This window comes from Eleutherodactylus coqui, chromosome 7 (genome assembly GCF_035609145.1).
Source record: "Eleutherodactylus coqui strain aEleCoq1 chromosome 7, aEleCoq1.hap1, whole genome shotgun sequence".
In the NCBI taxonomy this organism is placed as follows: Eukaryota; Metazoa; Chordata; class Amphibia; order Anura; family Eleutherodactylidae; genus Eleutherodactylus; species Eleutherodactylus coqui.
Window position 1 is genome coordinate 227,299,901 of NC_089843.1, and position 24,292 is coordinate 227,324,192.

A 24,292-nucleotide genomic window follows, 5' to 3' on the forward strand; every position below is an offset into this window, starting at 1 on the left:
TTGCAGAAACAACCCTTCTATGTCTGTTTAGCAGATTTTGAGCACATTTTTGATTTTCCACCAAAGCTTTGTTTCTTTACCTCCATATTTTATGTTAAGACGCTTAGAGGAGCTAAGAAGAGCATTTTTCAGAGCCTGGATAGCTCAGTCAGTAGAGCATCAGACTTTTAATCTGAGGGTCCAGGGTTCAAGTTCCTGTCCAGGCGTACTAGCTAAAGCAAGCTGTCCAATGTCTTTATTGAACACATCTTTGATTTTCCACTGAGTCTTTGCTTCTTTATTGTCGTGTTCTACTGTGCAAAACTGACGGTATAGTAGCAGCTTGAGAACATCTTTGTTTTTTGCTGAAACAACCCTTCTATGTCTGTTTAGCAAATTTTGGGTACATTGTTGATTTTCCACCAAAGCTTTGTTTCTTTACCTCCATATTTTATGTTAAGACGCTTAACATAAAAGCGGTAGAGCATCAGACTTTTAATCTGAGGGTCTAGGGTTCAAGTCCCTGTTCAGGCGTACTTGCTAAAGCAAGCTGTCAAATGTCTTTATTGAGCACATCTTTGATTTTCCACTGAGTCTCTGCATCTTCAGTGCCGTGTTCTACTGTGCAAAACTGAGGGTATAGAAGCAGCTTGAGAAAATCTTTGTTTTTTGCAGAAACAACCCTTCTATGTCTGTTTAGCAGATTTTGAGCACATTTTTGATTTTCCACTAAAGCTTTGTTTCTTTACCTCCATATTTTATGTTAAGACGCTTAGAGGAGCTAAGGAGAGCATTTTTCAGAGCCTGGATAGCTCAGTCGGTAGAGCATCAGACTTTTAATCTGAGGGTCCAGGGTTCAAGTCCCTGTTCAGGCGTACTTGCTAAAGCAAGCTGTCGAATGTCTTTATTGAGCATATCTTTGATTTTCCACTGAGTCTCTGCATCTTCAGTGCCGTGTTCTACTGTGCAAAACCAAGGGTATAGAAGCAGCTTGAGAACATCTTTGCTTATTGCAGAAACAACCCTTCTATGTCTGTTTAGCAGATTTTGAGCACATTTTTGATTTTCCACCAAAGCTTTGTTTCTTTACCTCCATATTTTATGTTAAGACACTTAGAGGAGCTAAGAAGAGCATTTTTCAGAGCCTGGATAGCTCAGTCGGTAGAGCATCAGACTTTTAATCTGAGGGTCCAGGGTTCAAGTCCCTGTTCAGGCGTACTTGCTAAAGCAAGCTGTCAAATGTCTTTATTGAGCACATCTTTGATTTTCCACTGAGTCTCTGCATCTTCAGTGCCGTGTTCTACTGTGCAAAACTAAGGGTATAGAAGCAGCTTGAGAACATCTTTGCTTATTGCAGAAACAACCCTTCTATGTCTGTTTAGCAGATTTTGAGCACATTTTTGATTTTCCACCAAAGCTTTGTTTCTTTACCTCCATATTTTATGTTAAGACGCTTAGAGGAGCTAAGAAGAGCATTTATCAGAGCCTGGATAGCTCAGTCGGTAGAGCATCAGACTTTTAATCTGAGGGTCCAGGGTTCAAGTCCCTGTTCAGGCGTACTTGCTAAAGCAAGCTGTCAAATGTGTTTATTGAGCACATCTTTGATTTTCCACTGAGTCTTTGCTTCTTTATTGTCGTGTTCTACTGTGCAAAACTGAGGGTATAGAAGCAGCTTGAGAAAATCTTTGTTTTTTGCAGAAACAACCCTTCTATGTCTGTTTAGCAGATTTTGAGCACATTTTTGATTTTCCACCAAAGCTTTGTTTCTTTACCTCCATATTTTATGTTAAGACGCTTAGAGGAGCTAAGAAGAGCATTTTTCAGAGCCTGGATAGCTCAGTCGGTAGAGCATCAGACTTTTAATCTGAGGGTCCAGGGTTCAAGTCCCTGTTCAGGCGTACTTGCTAAAGCAAGCTGTCGAATGTCTTTATTGAGCATATCTTTGATTTTCCACTGAGTCTCTGCATCTTCAGTGCCGTGTTCTACTGTGCAAAACCAAGGGTATAGAAGCAGCTTGAGAACATCTTTGCTTATTGCAGAAACAACCCTTCTATGTCTGTTTAGCAGATTTTGAGCACATTTTTGATTTTCCACCAAAGCTTTGTTTCTTTACCTCCATATTTTATGTTAAGACGCTTAGAGGAGCTAAGAAGAGCATTTTTTAGAGCCTGGATAGCTCAGTCAGTAGAGCATCAGACTTTTAATCTGAGGGTCCAGGGTTCAAGTTCCTGTTCAGGCGTACTTGCTAAAGCAAGTCTCTGCATCTTCAGTGCCGTGTTCTACGGTGCAAAACCAAGGGTATAGAAGCAGCTTGAGAACATCTTTGCTTATTGCAGAAACAACCCTTCTATGTCTGTTTTGCAAATTTTGAGCACATTTTTGATTTTCCACCAAAGCTTTGTTTCTTTACCTCCATATTTTATGTTAAGACGCTTAGAGGAGCTAAGAAGAGCATTTTTCAGAGCCTGGATAGCTCAGTCAGTAGAGCATCAGACTTTTAATCTGAGGGTCCAGGGTTCAAGTCCCTGTTCAGGTGTACTTGCTAAAGCAAGCTGTCAAATGTCTTTATTGAGCATATCTTTGATTTTCCACTGAGTCTCTGCATCTTCAGTGCCGTGTTCTACTGTGCAAAACCAAGGGTATAGAAGCAGCTTGAGAACATCTTTGCTTATTGCAGAAACAACCCTTCTATGTCTGTTTAGCAGATTTTGAGCACATTTTTGATTTTCCACCAAAGCTTTGTTTCTTTACCTCCATATTTTATGTTAAGACGCTTAGAGGAGCTAAGAAGAGCATTTTTCAGAGCCTGGATAGCTCAGTCGGTAGAGCATCAGACTTTTAATCTGAGGGTCCAGGGTTCAAGTCCCTGTTCAGGTGTACTTGCTAAAGCAAGCTGTCAAATGTCTTTATTGAGCACATCTTTGATTTTCCACTGAGTCTTTGCTTCTGTATTGTCGTGTTCTACTGTGCAAAACTGAGGGTATAGAAGCAGCTTGAGAAAATCTCTGTTTTTTGCAGAAACAACCCTTCTATGTCTGTTTAGTAGATTTTGAGCACATTTTTGAGTTTCCACCAAAGCTTTGTTTCTTTACCTCCATATTTTATGTTAAGACGCTTAGAGGAGCTAAGAAGAGCTTTTTTCAGAGCCTGGATAGCTCAGTCGGTAGAGCATCAGACTTTTAATCTGAGGGTCCAGGGTTCAAGTCCCTGTTCAGGCGTACTTGCTAAAGCAAGCTGTCAAATGTCTTTATTGAGCATATCTTTGATTTTCCACTGAGTCTCTGCATCTTCAGTGCCGTGTTCTACTGTGCAAAACCAAGGGTATAGAAGCAGCTTGAGAACATCTTTGCTTATTGCAGAAACAACCCTTCTATGTCTGTTTAGCAAATTTTGAGCACATTTTTGATTTTCCACCAAAGCTTTGTTTCTTTACCTCCATATTTTATGTTAAGACGCTTAGAGGAGCTAAGAATAGCATTTTTCAGAGCCTGGATAGCTCAGTCAGTAGAGCATCAGACTTTTAATCTGAGGGTCCAGGGTTCAAGTTCCTGTCCAGGCGTACTAGCTAAAGCAAGCTGTCCAATGTCTTTATTGAACACATCTTTGATTTTCCACTGAGTCTTTGCTTCTTTATTGTCGTGTTCTACTGTGCAAAACTGACGGTATAGTAGCAGCTTGAGAACATCTTTGTTTTTTGCTGAAACAACCCTTCTATGTCTGTTTAGCAAATTTTGGGTACATTGTTGATTTTCCACCAAAGCTTTGTTTCTTTACCTCCATATTTTATGTTAAGACGCTTAACATAAAAGCGGTAGAGCATCAGACTTTTAATCTGAGGGTCTAGGGTTCAAGTCCCTGTTCAGGCGTACTTGCTAAAGCAAGCTGTCAAATGTCTTTATTGAGCACATCTTTGATTTTCCACTGAGTCTCTGCATCTTCAGTGCCGTGTTCTACTGTGCAAAACTGAGGGTATAGAAGCAGCTTGAGAAAATCTTTGTTTTTTGCAGAAACAACCCTTCTATGTCTGTTTAGCAGATTTTGAGCACATTTTTGATTTTCCACTAAAGCTTTGTTTCTTTACCTCCATATTTTATGTTAAGACGCTTAGAGGAGCTAAGGAGAGCATTTTTCAGAGCCTGGATAGCTCAGTCGGTAGAGCATCAGACTTTTAATCTGAGGGTCCAGGGTTCAAGTCCCTGTTCAGGCGTACTTGCTAAAGCAAGCTGTCGAATGTCTTTATTGAGCATATCTTTGATTTTCCACTGAGTCTCTGCATCTTCAGTGCCGTGTTCTACTGTGCAAAACCAAGGGTATAGAAGCAGCTTGAGAACATCTTTGCTTATTGCAGAAACAACCCTTCTATGTCTGTTTAGCAGATTTTGAGCACATTTTTGATTTTCCACCAAAGCTTTGTTTCTTTACCTCCATATTTTATGTTAAGACACTTAGAGGAGCTAAGAAGAGCATTTTTCAGAGCCTGGATAGCTCAGTCGGTAGAGCATCAGACTTTTAATCTGAGGGTCCAGGGTTCAAGTCCCTGTTCAGGCGTACTTGCTAAAGCAAGCTGTCAAATGTCTTTATTGAGCACATCTTTGATTTTCCACTGAGTCTCTGCATCTTCAGTGCCGTGTTCTACTGTGCAAAACTAAGGGTATAGAAGCAGCTTGAGAACATCTTTGCTTATTGCAGAAACAACCCTTCTATGTCTGTTTAGCAGATTTTGAGCACATTTTTGATTTTCCACCAAAGCTTTGTTTCTTTACCTCCATATTTTATGTTAAGACGCTTAGAGGAGCTAAGAAGAGCATTTATCAGAGCCTGGATAGCTCAGTCGGTAGAGCATCAGACTTTTAATCTGAGGGTCCAGGGTTCAAGTCCCTGTTCAGGCGTACTTGCTAAAGCAAGCTGTCAAATGTGTTTATTGAGCACATCTTTGATTTTCCACTGAGTCTTTGCTTCTTTATTGTCGTGTTCTACTGTGCAAAACTGAGGGTATAGAAGCAGCTTGAGAAAATCTTTGTTTTTTGCAGAAACAACCCTTCTATGTCTGTTTAGCAGATTTTGAGCACATTTTTGATTTTCCACCAAAGCTTTGTTTCTTTACCTCCATATTTTATGTTAAGACGCTTAGAGGAGCTAAGAAGAGCATTTTTCAGAGCCTGGATAGCTCAGTCGGTAGAGCATCAGACTTTTAATCTGAGGGTCCAGGGTTCAAGTCCCTGTTCAGGCGTACTTGCTAAAGCAAGCTGTCGAATGTCTTTATTGAGCATATCTTTGATTTTCCACTGAGTCTCTGCATCTTCAGTGCCGTGTTCTACTGTGCAAAACCAAGGGTATAGAAGCAGCTTGAGAACATCTTTGCTTATTGCAGAAACAACCCTTCTATGTCTGTTTAGCAGATTTTGAGCACATTTTTGATTTTCCACCAAAGCTTTGTTTCTTTACCTCCATATTTTATGTTAAGACGCTTAGAGGAGCTAAGAAGAGCATTTTTTAGAGCCTGGATAGCTCAGTCAGTAGAGCATCAGACTTTTAATCTGAGGGTCCAGGGTTCAAGTTCCTGTTCAGGCGTACTTGCTAAAGCAAGTCTCTGCATCTTCAGTGCCGTGTTCTACGGTGCAAAACCAAGGGTATAGAAGCAGCTTGAGAACATCTTTGCTTATTGCAGAAACAACCCTTCTATGTCTGTTTTGCAAATTTTGAGCACATTTTTGATTTTCCACCAAAGCTTTGTTTCTTTACCTCCATATTTTATGTTAAGACGCTTAGAGGAGCTAAGAAGAGCATTTTTCAGAGCCTGGATAGCTCAGTCAGTAGAGCATCAGACTTTTAATCTGAGGGTCCAGGGTTCAAGTCCCTGTTCAGGTGTACTTGCTAAAGCAAGCTGTCAAATGTCTTTATTGAGCATATCTTTGATTTTCCACTGAGTCTCTGCATCTTCAGTGCCGTGTTCTACTGTGCAAAACCAAGGGTATAGAAGCAGCTTGAGAACATCTTTGCTTATTGCAGAAACAACCCTTCTATGTCTGTTTAGCAGATTTTGAGCACATTTTTGATTTTCCACCAAAGCTTTGTTTCTTTACCTCCATATTTTATGTTAAGACGCTTAGAGGAGCTAAGAAGAGCATTTTTCAGAGCCTGGATAGCTCAGTCGGTAGAGCATCAGACTTTTAATCTGAGGGTCCAGGGTTCAAGTCCCTGTTCAGGTGTACTTGCTAAAGCAAGCTGTCAAATGTCTTTATTGAGCACATCTTTGATTTTCCACTGAGTCTTTGCTTCTGTATTGTCGTGTTCTACTGTGCAAAACTGAGGGTATAGAAGCAGCTTGAGAAAATCTCTGTTTTTTGCAGAAACAACCCTTCTATGTCTGTTTAGTAGATTTTGAGCACATTTTTGAGTTTCCACCAAAGCTTTGTTTCTTTACCTCCATATTTTATGTTAAGACGCTTAGAGGAGCTAAGAAGAGCTTTTTTCAGAGCCTGGATAGCTCAGTCGGTAGAGCATCAGACTTTTAATCTGAGGGTCCAGGGTTCAAGTCCCTGTTCAGGCGTACTTGCTAAAGCAAGCTGTCAAATGTCTTTATTGAGCATATCTTTGATTTTCCACTGAGTCTCTGCATCTTCAGTGCCGTGTTCTACTGTGCAAAACCAAGGGTATAGAAGCAGCTTGAGAACATCTTTGCTTATTGCAGAAACAACCCTTCTATGTCTGTTTAGCAAATTTTGAGCACATTTTTGATTTTCCACCAAAGCTTTGTTTCTTTACCTCCATATTTTATGTTAAGACGCTTAGAGGAGCTAAGAATAGCATTTTTCAGAGCCTGGATAGCTCAGTCGGTAGAGCATCAGACTTTTAATCTGAGGGTCCAGGGTTCAAGTCCCTGTTCAGGTGTACTTGCTAAAGCAAGCTGTCAAATGTCTTTATTGAGCACATCTTTGATTTTCCACTGAGTCTTTGCTTCTGTATTGTCGTGTTCTACTGTGCAAAACTGAGGGTATAGAAGCAGCTTGAGAAAATCTCTGTTTTTTGCAGAAACAACCCTTCTATGTCTGTTTAGTAGATTTTGAGCACATTTTTGAGTTTCCACCAAAGCTTTGTTTCTTTACCTCCATATTTTATGTTAAGACGCTTAGAGGAGCTAAGAAGAGCTTTTTTCAGAGCCTGGATAGCTCAGTCGGTAGAGCATCAGACTTTTAATCTGAGGGTCCAGGGTTCAAGTCCCTGTTCAGGCGTACTTGCTAAAGCAAGCTGTCAAATGTCTTTATTGAGCATATCTTTGATTTTCCACTGAGTCTCTGCATCTTCAGTGCCGTGTTCTACTGTGCAAAACCAAGGGTATAGAAGCAGCTTGAGAACATCTTTGCTTATTGCAGAAACAACCCTTCTATGTCTGTTTAGCAAATTTTGAGCACATTTTTGATTTTCCACCAAAGCTTTGTTTCTTTACCTCCATATTTTATGTTAAGACGCTTAGAGGAGCTAAGAATAGCATTTTTCAGAGCCTGGATAGCTCAGTCGGTAGAGCATCAGACTTTTAATCTGAGGGTCCAGGGTTCAAGTCCCTGTTCAGGCGTACTTGCTAAAGCAAGTCTCTGCATCTTCAGTGCCGTGTTCTACGGTGCAAAACCAAGGGTATAGAAGCAGCTTGAGAACATCTTTGCTTATTGCAGAAACAACCCTTCTATGTCTGTTTTGCAAATTTTGAGCACATTTTTGATTTTCCACCAAAGCTTTGTTTCTTTACCTCCATATTTTATGTTAAGACGCTTAGAGGAGCTAAGAAGAGCATTTTTTAGAGCCTGGATAGCTCAGTCAGTAGAGCATCAGACTTTTAATCTGAGGGTCCAGGGTTCAAGTTCCTGTTCAGGCGTACTTGCTAAAGCAAGTCTCTGCATCTTCAGTGCCGTGTTCTACGGTGCAAAACCAAGGGTATAGAAGCAGCTTGAGAACATCTTTGCTTATTGCAGAAACAACCCTTCTATGTCTGTTTTGCAAATTTTGAGCACATTTTTGATTTTCCACCAAAGCTTTGTTTCTTTACCTCCATATTTTATGTTAAGACGCTTAGAGGAGCTAAGAAGAGCATTTTTCAGAGCCTGGATAGCTCAGTCAGTAGAGCATCAGACTTTTAATCTGAGGGTCCAGGGTTCAAGTCCCTGTTCAGGTGTACTTGCTAAAGCAAGCTGTCAAATGTCTTTATTGAGCATATCTTTGATTTTCCACTGAGTCTCTGCATCTTCAGTGCCGTGTTCTACTGTGCAAAACCAAGGGTATAGAAGCAGCTTGAGAACATCTTTGCTTATTGCAGAAACAACCCTTCTATGTCTGTTTAGCAGATTTTGAGCACATTTTTGATTTTCCACCAAAGCTTTGTTTCTTTACCTCCATATTTTATGTTAAGACGCTTAGAGGAGCTAAGAAGAGCATTTTTCAGAGCCTGGATAGCTCAGTCGGTAGAGCATCAGACTTTTAATCTGAGGGTCCAGGGTTCAAGTCCCTGTTCAGGTGTACTTGCTAAAGCAAGCTGTCAAATGTCTTTATTGAGCACATCTTTGATTTTCCACTGAGTCTTTGCTTCTGTATTGTCGTGTTCTACTGTGCAAAACTGAGGGTATAGAAGCAGCTTGAGAAAATCTCTGTTTTTTGCAGAAACAACCCTTCTATGTCTGTTTAGTAGATTTTGAGCACATTTTTGAGTTTCCACCAAAGCTTTGTTTCTTTACCTCCATATTTTATGTTAAGACGCTTAGAGGAGCTAAGAAGAGCTTTTTTCAGAGCCTGGATAGCTCAGTCGGTAGAGCATCAGACTTTTAATCTGAGGGTCCAGGGTTCAAGTCCCTGTTCAGGCGTACTTGCTAAAGCAAGCTGTCAAATGTCTTTATTGAGCATATCTTTGATTTTCCACTGAGTCTCTGCATCTTCAGTGCCGTGTTCTACTGTGCAAAACCAAGGGTATAGAAGCAGCTTGAGAACATCTTTGCTTATTGCAGAAACAACCCTTCTATGTCTGTTTAGCAAATTTTGAGCACATTTTTGATTTTCCACCAAAGCTTTGTTTCTTTACCTCCATATTTTATGTTAAGACGCTTAGAGGAGCTAAGAATAGCATTTTTCAGAGCCTGGATAGCTCAGTCGGTAGAGCATCAGACTTTTAATCTGAGGGTCCAGGGTTCAAGTCCCTGTTCAGGTGTACTTGCTAAAGCAAGCTGTCAAATGTCTTTATTGAGCACATCTTTGATTTTCCACTGAGTCTTTGCTTCTGTATTGTCGTGTTCTACTGTGCAAAACTGAGGGTATAGAAGCAGCTTGAGAAAATCTCTGTTTTTTGCAGAAACAACCCTTCTATGTCTGTTTAGTAGATTTTGAGCACATTTTTGAGTTTCCACCAAAGCTTTGTTTCTTTACCTCCATATTTTATGTTAAGACGCTTAGAGGAGCTAAGAAGAGCTTTTTTCAGAGCCTGGATAGCTCAGTCGGTAGAGCATCAGACTTTTAATCTGAGGGTCCAGGGTTCAAGTCCCTGTTCAGGCGTACTTGCTAAAGCAAGCTGTCAAATGTCTTTATTGAGCATATCTTTGATTTTCCACTGAGTCTCTGCATCTTCAGTGCCGTGTTCTACTGTGCAAAACCAAGGGTATAGAAGCAGCTTGAGAACATCTTTGCTTATTGCAGAAACAACCCTTCTATGTCTGTTTAGCAAATTTTGAGCACATTTTTGATTTTCCACCAAAGCTTTGTTTCTTTACCTCCATATTTTATGTTAAGACGCTTAGAGGAGCTAAGAATAGCATTTTTCAGAGCCTGGATAGCTCAGTCGGTAGAGCATCAGACTTTTAATCTGAGGGTCCAGGGTTCAAGTCCCTGTTCAGGCGTACTTGCTAAAGCAAGTCTCTGCATCTTCAGTGCCGTGTTCTACGGTGCAAAACCAAGGGTATAGAAGCAGCTTGAGAACATCTTTGCTTATTGCAGAAACAACCCTTCTATGTCTGTTTTGCAAATTTTGAGCACATTTTTGATTTTCCACCAAAGCTTTGTTTCTTTACCTCCATATTTTATGTTAAGACGCTTAGAGGAGCTAAGAAGAGCATTTTTCAGAACCTGGATAGCTCAGTCAGTAGAGCATCAGACTTTTAATCTGAGGGTCCAGGGTTCAAGTTCTTGTTCAGGCGTACTTGCTAAAGCAAGCTGTCCAATGTCTTTATTGAACACATCTTTGATTTTCCACTGAGTCTTTGCTTCTTTATTGTCGTGTTCTACTGTGCAAAACTGAGGGTATAGAAGCAGCTTGAGAAAATCTTTGTTTTTTGCAGAAACAACCCTTCTATGTCTGTTTAGCAAATTTTGAGCACATTTTTGATTTTCCACCAAAGCTTTGTTTCTTTACCTCCATATTTTATGTTAAGACACTTAGAGGAGCTAAGAAGAGCATTTTTCAGAGCCTGGATAGCTCAGTCGGTAGAGCATCAGACTTTTAATCTGAGGGTCCAGGGTTCAAGTCCCTGTTCAGGCGTACTTGCTAAAGCAAGCTGTCAAATGTCTTTATTGAGCATATCTTTGATTTTCCACTGAGTCTCTGCATCTTCAGTGCCGTGTTCTACTGTGCAAAACCAAGGGTATAGAAGCAGCTTGAGAACATCTTTGCTTATTGCAGAAACAACCCTTCTATGTCTGTTTAGCAGATTTTGAGCACATTTTTGATTTTCCACCAAAGCTTTGTTTCTTTACCTCCATATTTTATGTTAAGACGCTTAGAGGAGCTAAGAAGAGCATTTTTCAGAGCCTGGATAGCTCAGTCAGTAGAGCATCAGACTTTTAATCTGAGGGTTCAGGGTTCAAGTCCCTGTTCAGGCGTGCTTGCTAAAGCAAGCTGTCAAATGTCTTTATTGAGCATATCTTTGATTTTCCACTGAGTCTCTGCATCTTCAGTGCCGTGTTCTACTGTGCAAAACCAAGGGTATAGAAGCAGCTTGAGAACATCTTTGCTTATTGCAGAAACAACCCTTCTATGTCTGTTTAGCAGATTTTGAGCACATTTTTGATTTTCCACCAAAGCTTTGTTTCTTTACCTCCATATTTTATGTTAAGACGCTTAGAGGAGCTAAGAAGAGCATTTTTCAGAGCCTGGATAGCTCAGTCGGTAGAGCATCAGACTTTTAATCTGAGGGTCCAGGGTTCAAGTCCCTGTTCAGGCGTACTTGCTAAAGCAAGCTGTCCAATGTCTTTATTGAACACATCTTTGATTTTCCACTGAGTCTTTGCTTCTTTATTGTCGTGTTCTACTGTGCAAAACTGAGGGTATAGAAGCAGCTTGAGAAAATCTTTGTTTTTTGCAGAAACAACCCTTCTATGTCTGTTTAGCAAATTTTGAGCACATTTTTGATTTTCCACCAAAGCTTTGTTTCTTTACCTCCATATTTTATGTTAAGACACTTAGAGGAGCTAAGAAGAGCATTTTTCAGAGCCTGGATAGCTCAGTCGGTAGAGCATCAGACTTTTAATCTGAGGGTCCAGGGTTCAAGTCCCTGTTCAGGCGTACTTGCTAAAGCAAGCTGTCAAATGTCTTTATTGAGCATATCTTTGATTTTCCACTGAGTCTCTGCATCTTCAGTGCCGTGTTCTACTGTGCAAAACCAAGGGTATAGAAGCAGCTTGAGAACATCTTTGCTTATTGCAGAAACAACCCTTCTATGTCTGTTTAGCAGATTTTGAGCACATTTTTGATTTTCCACCAAAGCTTTGTTTCTTTACCTCCATATTTTATGTTAAGACGCTTAGAGGAGCTAAGAAGAGCATTTTTCAGAGCCTGGATAGCTCAGTCAGTAGAGCATCAGACTTTTAATCTGAGGGTTCAGGGTTCAAGTCCCTGTTCAGGCGTGCTTGCTAAAGCAAGCTGTCAAATGTCTTTATTGAGCATATCTTTGATTTTCCACTGAGTCTCTGCATCTTCAGTGCCGTGTTCTACTGTGCAAAACCAAGGGTATAGAAGCAGCTTGAGAACATCTTTGCTTATTGCAGAAACAACCCTTCTATGTCTGTTTAGCAGATTTTGAGCACATTTTTGATTTTCCACCAAAGCTTTGTTTCTTTACCTCCATATTTTATGTTAAGACGCTTAGAGGAGCTAAGAATAGCATTTTTTAGAGCCTGGATAGCTCAGTCAGTAGAGCATCAGACTTTTAATCTGAGGGTCCAGGGTTCAAGTCCCTGTTCAGGCGTACTTGCTAAAGCAAGTCTCTGCATCTTCAGTGCCGTGTTCTACGGTGCAAAACCAAGGGTATAGAAGCAGCTTGAGAACATCTTTGCTTATTGCAGAAACAACCCTTCTATGTCTGTTTTGCAAATTTTGAGCACATTTTTGATTTTCCACCAAAGCTTTGTTTCTTTACCTCCATATTTTATGTTAAGACGCTTAGAGGAGCTAAGAAGAGCATTTTTCAGAGCCTGGATAGCTCAGTCAGTAGAGCATCAGACTTTTAATCTGAGGGTCCAGGGTTCAAGTTCTTGTTCAGGCGTACTTGCTAAAGCAAGCTGTCCAATGTCTTTATTGAACACATCTTTGATTTTCCACTGAGTCTTTGCTTCTTTATTGTCGTGTTCTACTGTGCAAAACTGAGGGTATAGAAGCAGCTTGAGAAAATCTTTGTTTTTTGCAGAAACAACCCTTCTATGTCTGTTTAGCAAATTTTGAGCACATTTTTGATTTTCCACCAAAGCTTTGTTTCTTTACCTCCATATTTTATGTTAAGACACTTAGAGGAGCTAAGAAGAGCATTTTTCAGAGCCTGGATAGCTCAGTCGGTAGAGCATCAGACTTTTAATCTGAGGGTCCAGGGTTCAAGTCCTTGTTCAGGCGTACTTGCTAAAACAAGCTGTCAAATGTCTTTATTGAGCATATCTTTGATTTTCCACTGAGTCTCTGCATCTTCAGTGCCGTGTTCTACTGTGCAAAACCAAGGGTATAGAAGCAGCTTGAGAACATATTTGCTTATTGCAGAAACAACCCTTCTATGTCTGTTTAGCAGATTTTGAGCACATTTTTGATTTTCCACCAAAGCTTTGTTTCTTTACCTCCATATTTTATGTTAAGACGCTTAGAGGAGCTAAGAAGAGCATTTTTCAGAGCCTGGATAGCTCAGTCAGTAGAGCATCAGACTTTTAATCTGAGGGTTCAGGGTTCAAGTCCCTGTTCAGGCGTGCTTGCTAAAGCAAGCTGTCAAATGTCTTTATTGAGCACATCTTTGATTTTCCACTGAGTCTCTGCATCTTCAGTGCCGTGCTCTACTGTGCAAAACCAAGGGTATAGAAGCAGCTTGAGAACATCTTTGCTTATTGCAGAAACAACCCTTCTATGTCTGTTTAGTAGATTCAGAGCACATTTTTGAGTTTCCACCAAAGCTTTGTTTCTTTACCTCCATATTTTATGTTAAGACACTTAGAGGAGCTAAGAAGAGCATTTTTCAGAGCCTGGATAGCTCAGTCGGTAGAGCATCAGAATTTTAATCTGAGGGTCCAGGGTTCAAGTCCCTGTTCAGGCGTACTTGCTAAAGCAAGCTGCCAAATGTCTTTATTGAGCACATCTTTGATTTTCCACTGAGTCTTTGCTTCTGTATTGTCGTGTTCTACTGTGCAAAACCAAGGGTATAGAAGCAGCTTGAGAACATCTTTGTTTTTTGCAGAAACAACCCTTCTATGTCTGTTTAGCAGATTTTGAGCACATTTTTGATTTTCCACCAAAGCTTTGTTTCTTTACCTCCATATTTTATGTTAAGACGCTTAGAGGAGCTAAGGAGAGCATTTTTCAGAGCCTGGATAGCTCAGTCGGTAGAGCATCAGACTTTTAATCTGAGGGTCCAGGGTTCAAGTCCCTGTTCAGGTGTACTTGCTAAAGCAAGCTGCCAAATGTCTTTATTGAGCACATCTTTGATTTTCCACTGAGTCTTTGCTTCTGTATTGTCGTGTTCTACTGTGCAAAACCAAGGGTATAGAAGCAGCTTGAGAACATCTTTGTTTTTTGCAGAAACAACCCTTCTATGTCTGTTTAGCAGATTTTGAGCACATTTTTGAGTTTCCACCAAAGCTTTGTTTCTTTACCTCCATATTTTATGTTAAGACGCTTAGAGGAGCTAAGAAGAGCATTTTTCTGAGCCTGGATAGCTCAGTCGGTAGAGCATCAGACTTTTAATCTGAGGGTCCAGGGTTCAAATCCCTGTTCAGGCGTGCTTGCTAAAGCAAGCTGTCAAATGTCTTTATTGAGCACATCTTTGATTTTCCACTGAGTCTTTGCTTCTGTATTGTCGTGTTCTACTGTGCAAAACCAAGGGTATAGAAGCAGCTTGAGAACATCTTTGTTTTTTGCAGAAACAACCCTTCTATGTCTGTTTAGCAGATTTTGAGCACATTTTTGATTTTCCACCAAAGCTTTGTTTCTTTACCTCCATATTTTATGTTAAGATGCTTAGAGGAGCTAAAAAGAGCATTTTTCAGAGCCTGGATAGCTCAGTCGGTAGAGCATCAGACTTTTAATCTGAGGGTCCAGGGTTCAAGTCGCTGTTCAGGCGTACTTGCTAAAGCAAGCTGTCAAATGTCTTTATTGCGCACATCTTTGATTTTCCACTGAGTCTTTGCTTCTGTATTGTCGTGTTCTACTGTGCAAAACCAAGGGTATAGAAGCAGCTTCAGAACATCTTTGCTTATTGCAGAAACAACCCTTCTATGTCTGTTTAGTAGATTTTGAGCACATTTTTGAGTTTCCACCAAAGCTTTGTTTCTTTACCTCCATATTTTATGTTAAGATGCTTAGAGGAGCTAAGAAGAGCATTTTTCAGAGCCTGGATAGCTCAGTCGGTAGAGCATCAGAATTTTAATCTGAGGGTCCAGGGTTCAAGTCCCTGTTCAGGCGTACTTGCTAAAGCAAGCTGCCAAATGTCTTTATTGAGCACATCTTTGATTTTCCACTGAGTCTTTGCTTCTGTATTGTCGTGTTCTACTGTGCAAAACCAAGGGTATAGAAGCAGCTTGAGAACATCTTTGTTTTTTGCAGAAACAACCCTTCTATGTCTGTTTAGCAGATTTTGAGCACATTTTTGATTTTCCACCAAAGCTTTGTTTCTTTACCTCCATATTTTATGTTAAGACGCTTAGAGGAGCTAAGGAGAGCATTTTTCAGAGCCTGGATAGCTCAGTCGGTAGAGCATCAGACTTTTAATCTGAGGGTCCAGGGTTCAAGTCCCTGTTCAGGCGTACTTGCTAAAGCAAGCTGCCAAATGTCTTTATTGAGCACATCTTTGATTTTCCACTGAGTCTTTGCTTCTGTATTGTCGTGTTCTACTGTGCAAAACCAAGGGTATAGAAGCAGCTTGAGAACATCTTTGTTTTTTGCAGAAACAACCCTTCTATGTCTGTTTAGCAGATTTTGAGCACATTTTTGAGTTTCCACCAAAGCTTTGTTTCTTTACCTCCATATTTTATGTTAAGACGCTTAGAGGAGCTAAGAAGAGCATTTTTCAGAGCCTGGATAGCTCAGTCGGTAGAGCATCAGACTTTTAATCTGAGGGTCCAGGGTTCAAGTCCCTGTTCAGGCGTACTTGCTAAAGCAAGCTGTCAAATGTCTTTATTGAGCACATCTTTGATTTTCCACTGAGTCTTTGCTTCTGTATTGTCGTGTTCTACTGTGCAAAACCAAGGGTATAGAAGCAGCTTGAGAACATCTTTGCTTATTGCAGAAACAACCCTTCTATGTCTGTTTAGCAGATTTTGAGCACATTTTTGATTTTCCACCAAAGCTTTGTTTCTTTACCTCCATATTTTATGTTAAGACGCTTAGAGGAGCTAAGAAGAGCATTTTTCAGAGCCTGGATAGCTCAGTCGGTAGAGCATCAGACTTTTAATCTGAGGGTCCAGGGTTCAAGTCCCTGTTCAGGCGTACTTGCTAAAGCAAGCTGTCAAATGTCTTTATTGAGCAAATCTTTGATTTTCCACTGAGTCTTTGCTTCTGTATTGTCGTGTTCTACTGTGCAAAACCAAGGGTATAGAAGCAGCTTGAGAACATCTTTGCTTATTGCAGAAACAACCCTTCTATGTCTGTTTAGCAGATTTTGAGCACATTTTTGATTTTCCACCAAAGCTTTGTTTCTTTACCTCCATATTTTATGTTAAGACGCTTAGAGGAGCTAAGAAGAGCATTTTTCAGAGCCTGGATAGCTCAGTCGGTAGAGCATCAGACTTTTAATCTGAGGGTCCAGGGTTCAAGTCCCTGTTCAGGTGTACTTGCTAAAGCAAGCTGTCAAATGTCTTTATTGAGCACATCTTTGATTTTCCACTGAGTCTTTGCTTCTGTATTGTCGTGTTCTACTGTGCAAAACCAAGGGTATAGAAGCAGCTTGAGAACATCTTTGCTTATTGCAGAAACAACCCTTCTATGTCTGTTTAGCAAATTTTGGGCACATTGTTGATTTTCCACCAAAGCTTTGTTTCTTTACCTCCATATTTTATGTTAAGACGCTTAGAGGAGCTAAGAAGAGCATTTTTCAGAGCCTGGATAGCTCAGTCGGTAGAGCATCAGACTTTTAATCTGAGGGTCCAGGGTTCAAGTCCCTGTTCAGGCGTACTTGCTAAAGCAAGCTGTCAAATGTCTTTATTGAGCACATCTTTGATTTTCCACTGAGTCTTTGCTTCTGTATTGTCGTGTTCTACTGTGCAAAACCAAGAGCACATCTTTGATTTTCCACTGAGTCTCTGCATCTTCAGTGCAGTGTTCTACTGTGCAAAACCAAGGGTATAGAAGCAGCTTGAGAACATCTTTGTTTTTTGCAGAAACAACCCTTCTATGTCTGTTTAGCAAATTTTGAGCACATTTTTGATTTTCCACCAAAGCTTTGTTTCTTTACCTCCATATTTTATGTTAAGACGCTTAGAGGAGCTAAGAAGAGCATTTTTCAGAGCCTGGATAGCTCAGTCGGTAGAGCATCAGACTTTTAATCTGAGGGTCCAGGGTTCAAGTCCCTGTTCAGGCGTACTTGCTAAAGCAAGCTGTCAAATGTCTTTATTGAGCACATCTTTGATTTTCCACTGAGTCTTTGCTTCTGTATTGTCGTGTTCTACTGTGCAAAACCAAGAGCACATCTTTGATTTCCCACTGAGTCTCTGCATCTTCAGTGCCGTGTTCTACTGTGCAAAACCAAGGGTATAGAAGCAGCTTGAGAACATCTTTGTTTTTTGCAGAAACAACCCTTCTATGTCTGTTTAGCAAATTTTGAGCACATTTTTGATTTTCCACCAAAGCTTTGTTTCTTTACCTCCATATTTTATGTTAAGACGCTTAGAGGAGCTAAGAAGAGCATTTTTCAGAGCCTGGATAGCTCAGTCGGTAGAGCATCAGACTTTTAATCTGAGGGTCCAGGGTTCAAGTCCCTGTTCAGGCGTGCTTGCTAAAGCAAGCTGTCAAATGTCTTTATTGAGCACATCTTTGATTTTCCACTGAGTCTTTGCTTCTGTATTGTCGTGTTCTACTGTGCAAAACTGAGGGCATAGAAGCAGCTTGAGAAAATCTTTGTTTGTTGCAGAAACAACCCTTCTATGTCTGTTTAGCAAATTTTGGGCACATTGTTGATTTTCCACCAAAGCTTTGTTTCTTTACCTCCATATTTTATGTTAAGACGCTTAGAGGAGCTAAGAAGAGCCTTTTTCAGAGCCTGGATAGCTCAGTCGGTAGAGCATCAGACTTTTAATCTGAGGGTCCAGGGTTCAAGTCCCTTTTCAGGCGTGCTTGCTAAAGCAAGCTGTCAAATGTCTTTATTGAGCACATCTTTGATTTTCCACTGAGTCTTTGCTTCTGTATTGTCGTGTTCTACTGTGCAAAACCAAGAGCACATCTTTGATTTTCCACTGAGTCTCTGCATCAGACTTTTAATCTGAGGGTCCAGGGTTCAAGTCCCTTTTCAGGCGTGCTTGCTAAAGCAAGCTGTCAAATGTCTTTATTGAGCACATCTTTGATTTTCCACTGAGTCTTTGCTTCTGTATTGTCGTGTTCTACTGTGCAAAACCAAGGGTATAGAAGCAGCTTGAGAACATCTTTGTTTTTTGCAGAAACAACCCTTCTATGTCTGTTTAGCAAATTTTGAGCACATTTTTGATTTTCCACCAAAGCTTTGTTTCTTTACCTCCATATTTTATGTTAAGACGCTTAGAGGAGCTAAGAAGAGCATTTTTCAGAGCCTGGATAGCTCAGTCGGTAGAGCATCAGACTTTTAATCTGAGGGTCCAGGGTTCAAGTCCCTGTTCAAGTCCCTGTTCAGGGTTCAAGTCCCTGTGTCTTTATTGAACACATCTTTGATTTTCCACTGAGTCTTTGCTTCTGTATTGTCGTGTTCTACTGTGCAAAACTGAGGGCATAGAAGCAGCTTGAGAAAATCTTTGTTTTTTGCAGAAACAACCCTTCTATGTCTGTTTAGCAAATTTTGGGCACATTGTTGATTTTCCACCAAAGCTTTGTTTCTTTACCTCCATATTTTATGTTAAGACGCTTAGAGGAGCTAAGAAGAGCATTTTTCAGAGCCTGGATAGCTCAGTCGGTAGAGCATCAGACTTTTAATCTGAGGGTCCAGGGTTCAAGTCCCTTTTCAGGCGTGCAAGCTGTCAAATGTCTTTATTGAGCACATCTTTGATTTTCCACTGAGTCTTTGCTTCTGTATTGTCGTGTTCTACTGTGCAAAACCAAGAGCACATCTTTGATTTTCCACTGAGTCTCTGCATCAGACTTTTAATCTGAGGGTCCAGGGTTCAAGTCCCTTTTCAGGCGTGCTTGCTAAAGCAAGCTGTCAAATGTCTTTATTGAGCACATCTTTGATTTTCCACTGAGTCTTTGCTTCTGTATTGTCGTGTTCTACTGTGCAAAACCAAGGGTATAGAAGCAGCTTGAGAACATCTTTGTTTTTTGCAGAAACAACCCTTCTATGTCTGTTTAGCAAATTTTGAGCACATTTTTGATTTTCCACCAAAGCTTTGTTTCTTTACCTCCATATTTTATGTTAAGACGCTTAGAGGAGCTAAGAAGAGCATTTTTTAGAGCCTGGATAGCACAGTCGGTAGAGCATCAGACTTTTAATCTGAGGGTCCAGGGTTCAAGTCCCTGTTCAGGCGTACTTGCTAAAGCAAGCTGTCAAATGTCTTTATTGAGCACATCTTTGATTTTCCACTGAGTCTCTGCATCTTCGGTGCCGTGTTCTACTGTGCAAAACCAAGGGTATAGAAGCAGCTTGAGAAAATGTTTGTTTTTTGCAGAAACAACCCTTTTATGTCTGTTTAACAGATTTTGGGCACATTGTTGATTTTCCACCAATGCTTTGTTTCTTTACCTCCATATTTTATGTTAAGACGCTTAGAGGAGCTGAGAAGAGCATTTTTTAGAGCCTGGATAGCTCAGTCGGTAGAGCATCATACTTTTAATCTGAGGGTCCAGGGTTCAAGTCCCTGTTCAGGCGTACTTGCTAAAGCAAGCTGTCAAATGTCTTTATTGAGCACATCTTTGATTTTCCACTGAGTCTTTGCTTCTGTATTGTCGTGTTCTACTGTGCAAAACCAAGAGCACATCTTTGATTTTCCACTGAGTCTCTGCATCTTCAGTGCCGTGTTCTACTGTGCAAAACCAAGGGTATAGAAGCAGCTTGAGAACATCTTTGTTTTTTGCAGAAACAACCCTTCTATGTCTGTTTAGCAAATTTTGAGCACATTTTTGATTTTCCACCAAAGCTTTGTTTCTTTACCTCCATATTTTATGTTAAGACGCTTAGAGGAGCTAAGAAGAGCATTTTTCAGAGCCTGGATAGCTCAGTCGGTAGAGCATCAGACTTTTAATCTGAGGGTCCAGGGTTCAAGTCCCTGTTCAGGCGTACTTGCTAAAGCAAGCTGTCAAATGTCTTTATTGAGCACATCTTTGATTTTCCACTGAGTCTTTGCTTCTGTATTGTCGTGTTCTACTGTGCAAAACCAAGAGCACATCTTTGATTTTCCACTGAGTCTCTGCATCTTCAGTGCCGTGTTCTACTGTGCAAAACCAAGGGTATAGAAGCAGTTTGAGAACATCTTTGTTTTTTGCAGAAACAACCCTTCTATGTCTGTTTAGCAAATTTTGAGCACATTTTTGATTTTCCACCAAAGCTTTGTTTCTTTACCTCCATATTTTATGTTAAGACGCTTAGAGGAGCTAAGAAGAGCATTTTTCAGAGCCTGGATAGCTCAGTCGGTAGAGCATCAGACTTTTAATCTGAGGGTCCAGGGTTCAAGTCGCTGTTCAGGCGTACTTGCTAAAGCAAGCTGTCAAATGTCTTTATTGAGCACATCTTTGATTTTCCACTGAGTCTCTGCATCTTCGGTGCCGTGTTCTACTGTGCAAAACCAAGGGTATAGAAGCAGCTTGAGAAAATGTTTGTTTTTTGCAGAAACAACCCTTTTATGTCTGTTTAACAGATTTTGAGCACATTTTTGATTTTCCACCAAAGCTTTGTTTCTTTACCTCCATATTTTATGTTAAGACGCTTAGAGGAGCTAAGAAGAGAATTTTTCAGAGCCTGGATAGCTCAGTCGGTAGAGCATCAGACTTTTAATCTGAGGGTCCAGGGTTCAAGTCGCTGTTCAGGCGTACTTGCTAAAGCAAGCTGTCAAATGTCTTTATTGAGCACATCTTTGATTTTCCACTGAGTCTCTGCATCTTCGGTGCCGTGTTCTACTGTGCAAAACCAAGGGTATAGAAGCAGCTTGAGAAAATGTTTGTTTTTTGCAGAAACAACCCTTTTATGTCTGTTTAACAGATTTTGAGCACATTTTTGATTTTCCACCAAAGCTTTGTTTCTTTACCTCCATATTTTATGTTAAGACGCTTAGAGGAGCTAAGAAGAGAATTTTTCAGAGCCTGGATAGCTCAGTCGGTAGAGCATCAGACTTTTAATCTGAGGGTCCAGGGTTCAAGTCGCTGTTCAGGCGTACTTGCTAAAGCAAGCTGTCAAATGTCTTTATTGAGCACATCTTTGATTTTCCACTGAGTCTCTGCATCTTCGGTGCCGTGTTCTACTGTGCAAAACCAAGGGTATAGAAGCAGCTTGAGAAAATGTTTGTTTTTTGCAGAAACAACCCTTTTATGTCTGTTTAACAGATTTTGGGCACATTGTTGATTTTCCACCAATGCTTTGTTTCTTTACCTCCATATTTTATGTTAAGACGCTTAGAGGAGCTGAGAAGAGCATTTTTTAGAGCCTGGATAGCTCAGTCGGTAGAGCATCATACTTTTAATCTGAGGGTCCAGGGTTCAAGTCCCTGTTCAGGCGTACTTGCTAAAGCAAGCTGTCAAATGTCTTTATTGAGCAAATCTTTGATTTTCCACTGAGTCTTTGCTTCTGTATTGTCGTGTTCTACTGTGCAAAACCAAGGGTATAGAAGCAGCTTGAGAACATCTTTGTTTTTTGTAGAAACAACCCTTCTATGTCTGTTTAGCAGATTCTGAGCACATTTTTGAGTTTCCACCAAAGCTTTGTTTCTTTACCTCCATATTTTATGTTAAGACGCTTAGAGGAGCTAAGAAGAGCATTTTTCAGAGCCTGGATAGCTCAGTCGGTAGAGCATCAGACTTTTAATCTGAGGGTCCAGGGTTCAAGTCCCTTTTCAGGCGTGCTTGCTAAAGCAAGCTGTCAAATGTCTTTATTGAGCACATCTTTGGTTTTCCACTGAGTCTTTGCTTCTGTATTGTCGTGTTCTACTGTGCAAAACCAAGGGTATAGAAGCAGCTTGAGAACATCTTTGTTTTTTGCAGAAACAACCCTTCTATGTCTGTTTAGTAGAATTTGAGCACATTTTTGAGTTTCCACCAAAGCTTTGTTTCTTTACCTCCATATTTTATGTTAAGACGCTTAGAGGAGCTAAGAAGAGCATTTTTCAGAGCCTGGATAGCTCAGTCGGTAGAGCATCAGACTTTTAATCTGAGGGTCCAGGGTTCAAGTCCCTGTTCAGGCGTACTTGCTAAAGCAAGCTGTCAAATGTCTTTATTGAGCACATCTTTGATTTTCCACTGAGTCTCTGCATCTTCGGTGCCGTGTTCTACTGTGCAAAACCAAGGGTATAGAAGCAGCTTGAGAAAATGTTTGTTTTTTGCAGAAACAACCCTTTTATGTCTGTTTAACAGATTTTGGGCACATTGTTGATTTTCCACCAATGCTTTGTTTCTTTACCTCCATATTTTATGTTAAGACGCTTAGAGGAGCTGAGAAGAGCATTTTTTAGAGCCTGGATAGCTCAGTCGGTAGAGCATCATACTTTTAATCTGAGGGTCCAGGGTTCAAGTCCCTGTTCAGGCGTACTTGCTAAAGCAAGCTGTCAAATGTCTTTATTGAGCACATCTTTGATTTTCCACTGAGTCTTTGCTTCTGTATTGTCGTGTTCTACTGTGCAAAACCAAGAGCACATCTTTGATTTTCCACTGAGTCTCTGCATCTTCAGTGCCGTGTTCTACTGTGCAAAACCAAGGGTATAGAAGCAGCTTGAGAACATCTTTGTTTTTTGCAGAAACAACCCTTCTATGTCTGTTTAGCAAATTTTGAGCACATTTTTGATTTTCCACCAAAGCTTTGTTTCTTTACCTCCATATTTTATGTTAAGACGCTTAGAGGAGCTAAGAAGAGCATTTTTCAGAGCCTGGATAGCTCAGTCGGTAGAGCATCAGACTTTTAATCTGAGGGTCCAGGGTTCAAGTCCCTGTTCAGGCGTACTTGCTAAAGCAAGCTGTCAAATGTCTTTATTGAGCAAATCTTTGATTTTCCACTGAGTCTTTGCTTCTGTATTGTCGTGTTCTACTGTGCAAAACCAAAGGTATAAAAGCAGCTTGAGAACATCTTTGCTTATTGCAGAAACAACCCTTCTATGTCTGTTTAGCAGATTTTGAGCACATTTTTGATTTTCCACCAAAGCTTTGTTTCTTTACCTCCATATTTTATGTTAAGACGCTTAGAGGAGCTAAGAAGAGCATTTTTCAGAGCCTGGATAGCTCAGTCGGTAGAGCATCAGACTTTTAATCTGAGGGTCCAGGGTTCAAGTCGCTGTTCAGGCGTACTTGCTAAAGCAAGCTGTCAAATGTCTTTATTGAGCACATCTTTGATTTTCCACTGAGTCTCTGCATCTTCGGTGCCGTGTTCTACTGTGCAAAACCAAGGGTATAGAAGCAGCTTGAGAAAATGTTTGTTTTTTGCAGAAACAACCCTTTTATGTCTGTTTAACAGATTTTGGGCACATTGTTGATTTTCCACCAATGCTTTGTTTCTTTACCTCCATATTTTATGTTAAGACGCTTAGAGGAGCTAAGAAGAGCATTTTTCAGAGCCTGGATAGCTCAGTCGGTAGAGCATCAGACTTTTAATCTGAGGGTCCAGGGTTCAAGTCGCTGTTCAGGCGTACTTGCTAAAGCAAGCTGTCAAATGTCTTTATTGAGCACATCTTTGATTTTCCACTGAGTCTCTGCATCTTCGGTGCCGTGTTCTACTGTGCAAAACCAAGGGTATAGAAGCAGCTTGAGAAAATGTTTGTTTTTTGCAGAAACAACCCTTTTATGTCTGTTTAACAGATTTTGGGCACATTGTTGATTTTCCACCAATGCTTTGTTTCTTTACCTCCATATTTTATGTTAAGACGCTTAGAGGAGCTGAGAAGAGCATTTTTTAGAGCCTGGATAGCTCAGTCGGTAGAGCATCATACTTTTAATCTGAGGGTCCAGGGTTCAAGTCCCTGTTCAGGCGTACTTGCTAAAGCAAGCTGTCAAATGTCTTTATTGAGCAAATCTTTGATTTTCCACTGAGTCTTTGCTTCTGTATTGTCGTGTTCTACTGTGCAAAACCAAGGGTATAGAAGCAGCTTGAGAACATCTTTGTTTTTTGTAGAAACAACCCTTCTATGTCTGTTTAGCAGATTCTGAGCACATTTTTGAGTTTCCACCAAAGCTTTGTTTCTTTACCTCCATATTTTATGTTAAGACGCTTAGAGGAGCTAAGAAGAGCATTTTTCAGAGCCTGGATAGCTCAGTCGGTAGAGCATCAGACTTTTAATCTGAGGGTCCAGGGTTCAAGTCCCTTTTCAGGCGTGCTTGCTAAAGCAAGCTGTCAAATGTCTTTATTGAGCACATCTTTGGTTTTCCACTGAGTCTTTGCTTCTGTATTGTCGTGTTCTACTGTGCAAAACCAAGGGTATAGAAGCAGCTTGAGAACATCTTTGTTTTTTGCAGAAACAACCCTTCTATGTCTGTTTAGTAGATTTTGAGCACATTTTTGAGTTTCCACCAAAG

At 40.4% G+C, this 24,292-nt stretch overlaps 28 non-coding genes across 28 annotated transcripts; all 28 read left to right on the forward strand.

The window, feature by feature from the left end:
* The first annotated feature begins 781 nt into the window (after positions 1–781).
* On the forward strand, positions 782–854 carry TRNAK-UUU (transfer RNA lysine (anticodon UUU)). The gene has a single exon. It is a non-coding gene; the product is annotated as a tRNA-Lys (tRNA).
* A 268-nt stretch (positions 855–1,122) lies between these two features.
* TRNAK-UUU (transfer RNA lysine (anticodon UUU)) lies at positions 1,123–1,195 on the forward strand. The gene has a single exon. It is a non-coding gene; the product is annotated as a tRNA-Lys (tRNA).
* A 268-nt stretch (positions 1,196–1,463) lies between these two features.
* On the forward strand, positions 1,464–1,536 carry TRNAK-UUU (transfer RNA lysine (anticodon UUU)). Its single transcript has one exon. It is a non-coding gene; the product is annotated as a tRNA-Lys (tRNA).
* Positions 1,537–1,804: 268 nt separating this feature from the next.
* On the forward strand, positions 1,805–1,877 carry TRNAK-UUU (transfer RNA lysine (anticodon UUU)). The gene has a single exon. It is a non-coding gene; the product is annotated as a tRNA-Lys (tRNA).
* Positions 1,878–3,124: 1,247 nt separating this feature from the next.
* TRNAK-UUU (transfer RNA lysine (anticodon UUU)) lies at positions 3,125–3,197 on the forward strand. The gene has a single exon. It is a non-coding gene; the product is annotated as a tRNA-Lys (tRNA).
* Positions 3,198–4,113: 916 nt separating this feature from the next.
* Positions 4,114–4,186, forward strand: TRNAK-UUU (transfer RNA lysine (anticodon UUU)). Its single transcript has one exon. It is a non-coding gene; the product is annotated as a tRNA-Lys (tRNA).
* A 268-nt stretch (positions 4,187–4,454) lies between these two features.
* Positions 4,455–4,527, forward strand: TRNAK-UUU (transfer RNA lysine (anticodon UUU)). The gene has a single exon. It is a non-coding gene; the product is annotated as a tRNA-Lys (tRNA).
* Positions 4,528–4,795: 268 nt separating this feature from the next.
* Positions 4,796–4,868, forward strand: TRNAK-UUU (transfer RNA lysine (anticodon UUU)). The gene has a single exon. It is a non-coding gene; the product is annotated as a tRNA-Lys (tRNA).
* Positions 4,869–5,136: 268 nt separating this feature from the next.
* Positions 5,137–5,209, forward strand: TRNAK-UUU (transfer RNA lysine (anticodon UUU)). Its single transcript has one exon. It is a non-coding gene; the product is annotated as a tRNA-Lys (tRNA).
* A 1,247-nt stretch (positions 5,210–6,456) lies between these two features.
* On the forward strand, positions 6,457–6,529 carry TRNAK-UUU (transfer RNA lysine (anticodon UUU)). Its single transcript has one exon. It is a non-coding gene; the product is annotated as a tRNA-Lys (tRNA).
* Positions 6,530–7,138: 609 nt separating this feature from the next.
* On the forward strand, positions 7,139–7,211 carry TRNAK-UUU (transfer RNA lysine (anticodon UUU)). The gene has a single exon. It is a non-coding gene; the product is annotated as a tRNA-Lys (tRNA).
* A 268-nt stretch (positions 7,212–7,479) lies between these two features.
* TRNAK-UUU (transfer RNA lysine (anticodon UUU)) lies at positions 7,480–7,552 on the forward strand. The gene has a single exon. It is a non-coding gene; the product is annotated as a tRNA-Lys (tRNA).
* A 1,203-nt stretch (positions 7,553–8,755) lies between these two features.
* Positions 8,756–8,828, forward strand: TRNAK-UUU (transfer RNA lysine (anticodon UUU)). Its single transcript has one exon. It is a non-coding gene; the product is annotated as a tRNA-Lys (tRNA).
* Positions 8,829–9,437: 609 nt separating this feature from the next.
* Positions 9,438–9,510, forward strand: TRNAK-UUU (transfer RNA lysine (anticodon UUU)). Its single transcript has one exon. It is a non-coding gene; the product is annotated as a tRNA-Lys (tRNA).
* A 268-nt stretch (positions 9,511–9,778) lies between these two features.
* On the forward strand, positions 9,779–9,851 carry TRNAK-UUU (transfer RNA lysine (anticodon UUU)). Its single transcript has one exon. It is a non-coding gene; the product is annotated as a tRNA-Lys (tRNA).
* A 565-nt stretch (positions 9,852–10,416) lies between these two features.
* On the forward strand, positions 10,417–10,489 carry TRNAK-UUU (transfer RNA lysine (anticodon UUU)). The gene has a single exon. It is a non-coding gene; the product is annotated as a tRNA-Lys (tRNA).
* A 609-nt stretch (positions 10,490–11,098) lies between these two features.
* TRNAK-UUU (transfer RNA lysine (anticodon UUU)) lies at positions 11,099–11,171 on the forward strand. The gene has a single exon. It is a non-coding gene; the product is annotated as a tRNA-Lys (tRNA).
* Positions 11,172–11,439: 268 nt separating this feature from the next.
* Positions 11,440–11,512, forward strand: TRNAK-UUU (transfer RNA lysine (anticodon UUU)). The gene has a single exon. It is a non-coding gene; the product is annotated as a tRNA-Lys (tRNA).
* Positions 11,513–14,123: 2,611 nt separating this feature from the next.
* Positions 14,124–14,196, forward strand: TRNAK-UUU (transfer RNA lysine (anticodon UUU)). Its single transcript has one exon. It is a non-coding gene; the product is annotated as a tRNA-Lys (tRNA).
* A 950-nt stretch (positions 14,197–15,146) lies between these two features.
* On the forward strand, positions 15,147–15,219 carry TRNAK-UUU (transfer RNA lysine (anticodon UUU)). The gene has a single exon. It is a non-coding gene; the product is annotated as a tRNA-Lys (tRNA).
* Positions 15,220–15,487: 268 nt separating this feature from the next.
* Positions 15,488–15,560, forward strand: TRNAK-UUU (transfer RNA lysine (anticodon UUU)). Its single transcript has one exon. It is a non-coding gene; the product is annotated as a tRNA-Lys (tRNA).
* Positions 15,561–15,828: 268 nt separating this feature from the next.
* On the forward strand, positions 15,829–15,901 carry TRNAK-UUU (transfer RNA lysine (anticodon UUU)). Its single transcript has one exon. It is a non-coding gene; the product is annotated as a tRNA-Lys (tRNA).
* Positions 15,902–16,510: 609 nt separating this feature from the next.
* TRNAK-UUU (transfer RNA lysine (anticodon UUU)) lies at positions 16,511–16,583 on the forward strand. Its single transcript has one exon. It is a non-coding gene; the product is annotated as a tRNA-Lys (tRNA).
* Positions 16,584–16,918: 335 nt separating this feature from the next.
* On the forward strand, positions 16,919–16,991 carry TRNAK-UUU (transfer RNA lysine (anticodon UUU)). Its single transcript has one exon. It is a non-coding gene; the product is annotated as a tRNA-Lys (tRNA).
* A 335-nt stretch (positions 16,992–17,326) lies between these two features.
* TRNAK-UUU (transfer RNA lysine (anticodon UUU)) lies at positions 17,327–17,399 on the forward strand. Its single transcript has one exon. It is a non-coding gene; the product is annotated as a tRNA-Lys (tRNA).
* Positions 17,400–19,792: 2,393 nt separating this feature from the next.
* Positions 19,793–19,865, forward strand: TRNAK-UUU (transfer RNA lysine (anticodon UUU)). Its single transcript has one exon. It is a non-coding gene; the product is annotated as a tRNA-Lys (tRNA).
* Positions 19,866–21,905: 2,040 nt separating this feature from the next.
* On the forward strand, positions 21,906–21,978 carry TRNAK-UUU (transfer RNA lysine (anticodon UUU)). Its single transcript has one exon. It is a non-coding gene; the product is annotated as a tRNA-Lys (tRNA).
* A 676-nt stretch (positions 21,979–22,654) lies between these two features.
* Positions 22,655–22,727, forward strand: TRNAK-UUU (transfer RNA lysine (anticodon UUU)). The gene has a single exon. It is a non-coding gene; the product is annotated as a tRNA-Lys (tRNA).
* The last annotated feature ends 1,565 nt before the right edge of the window (positions 22,728–24,292 follow it).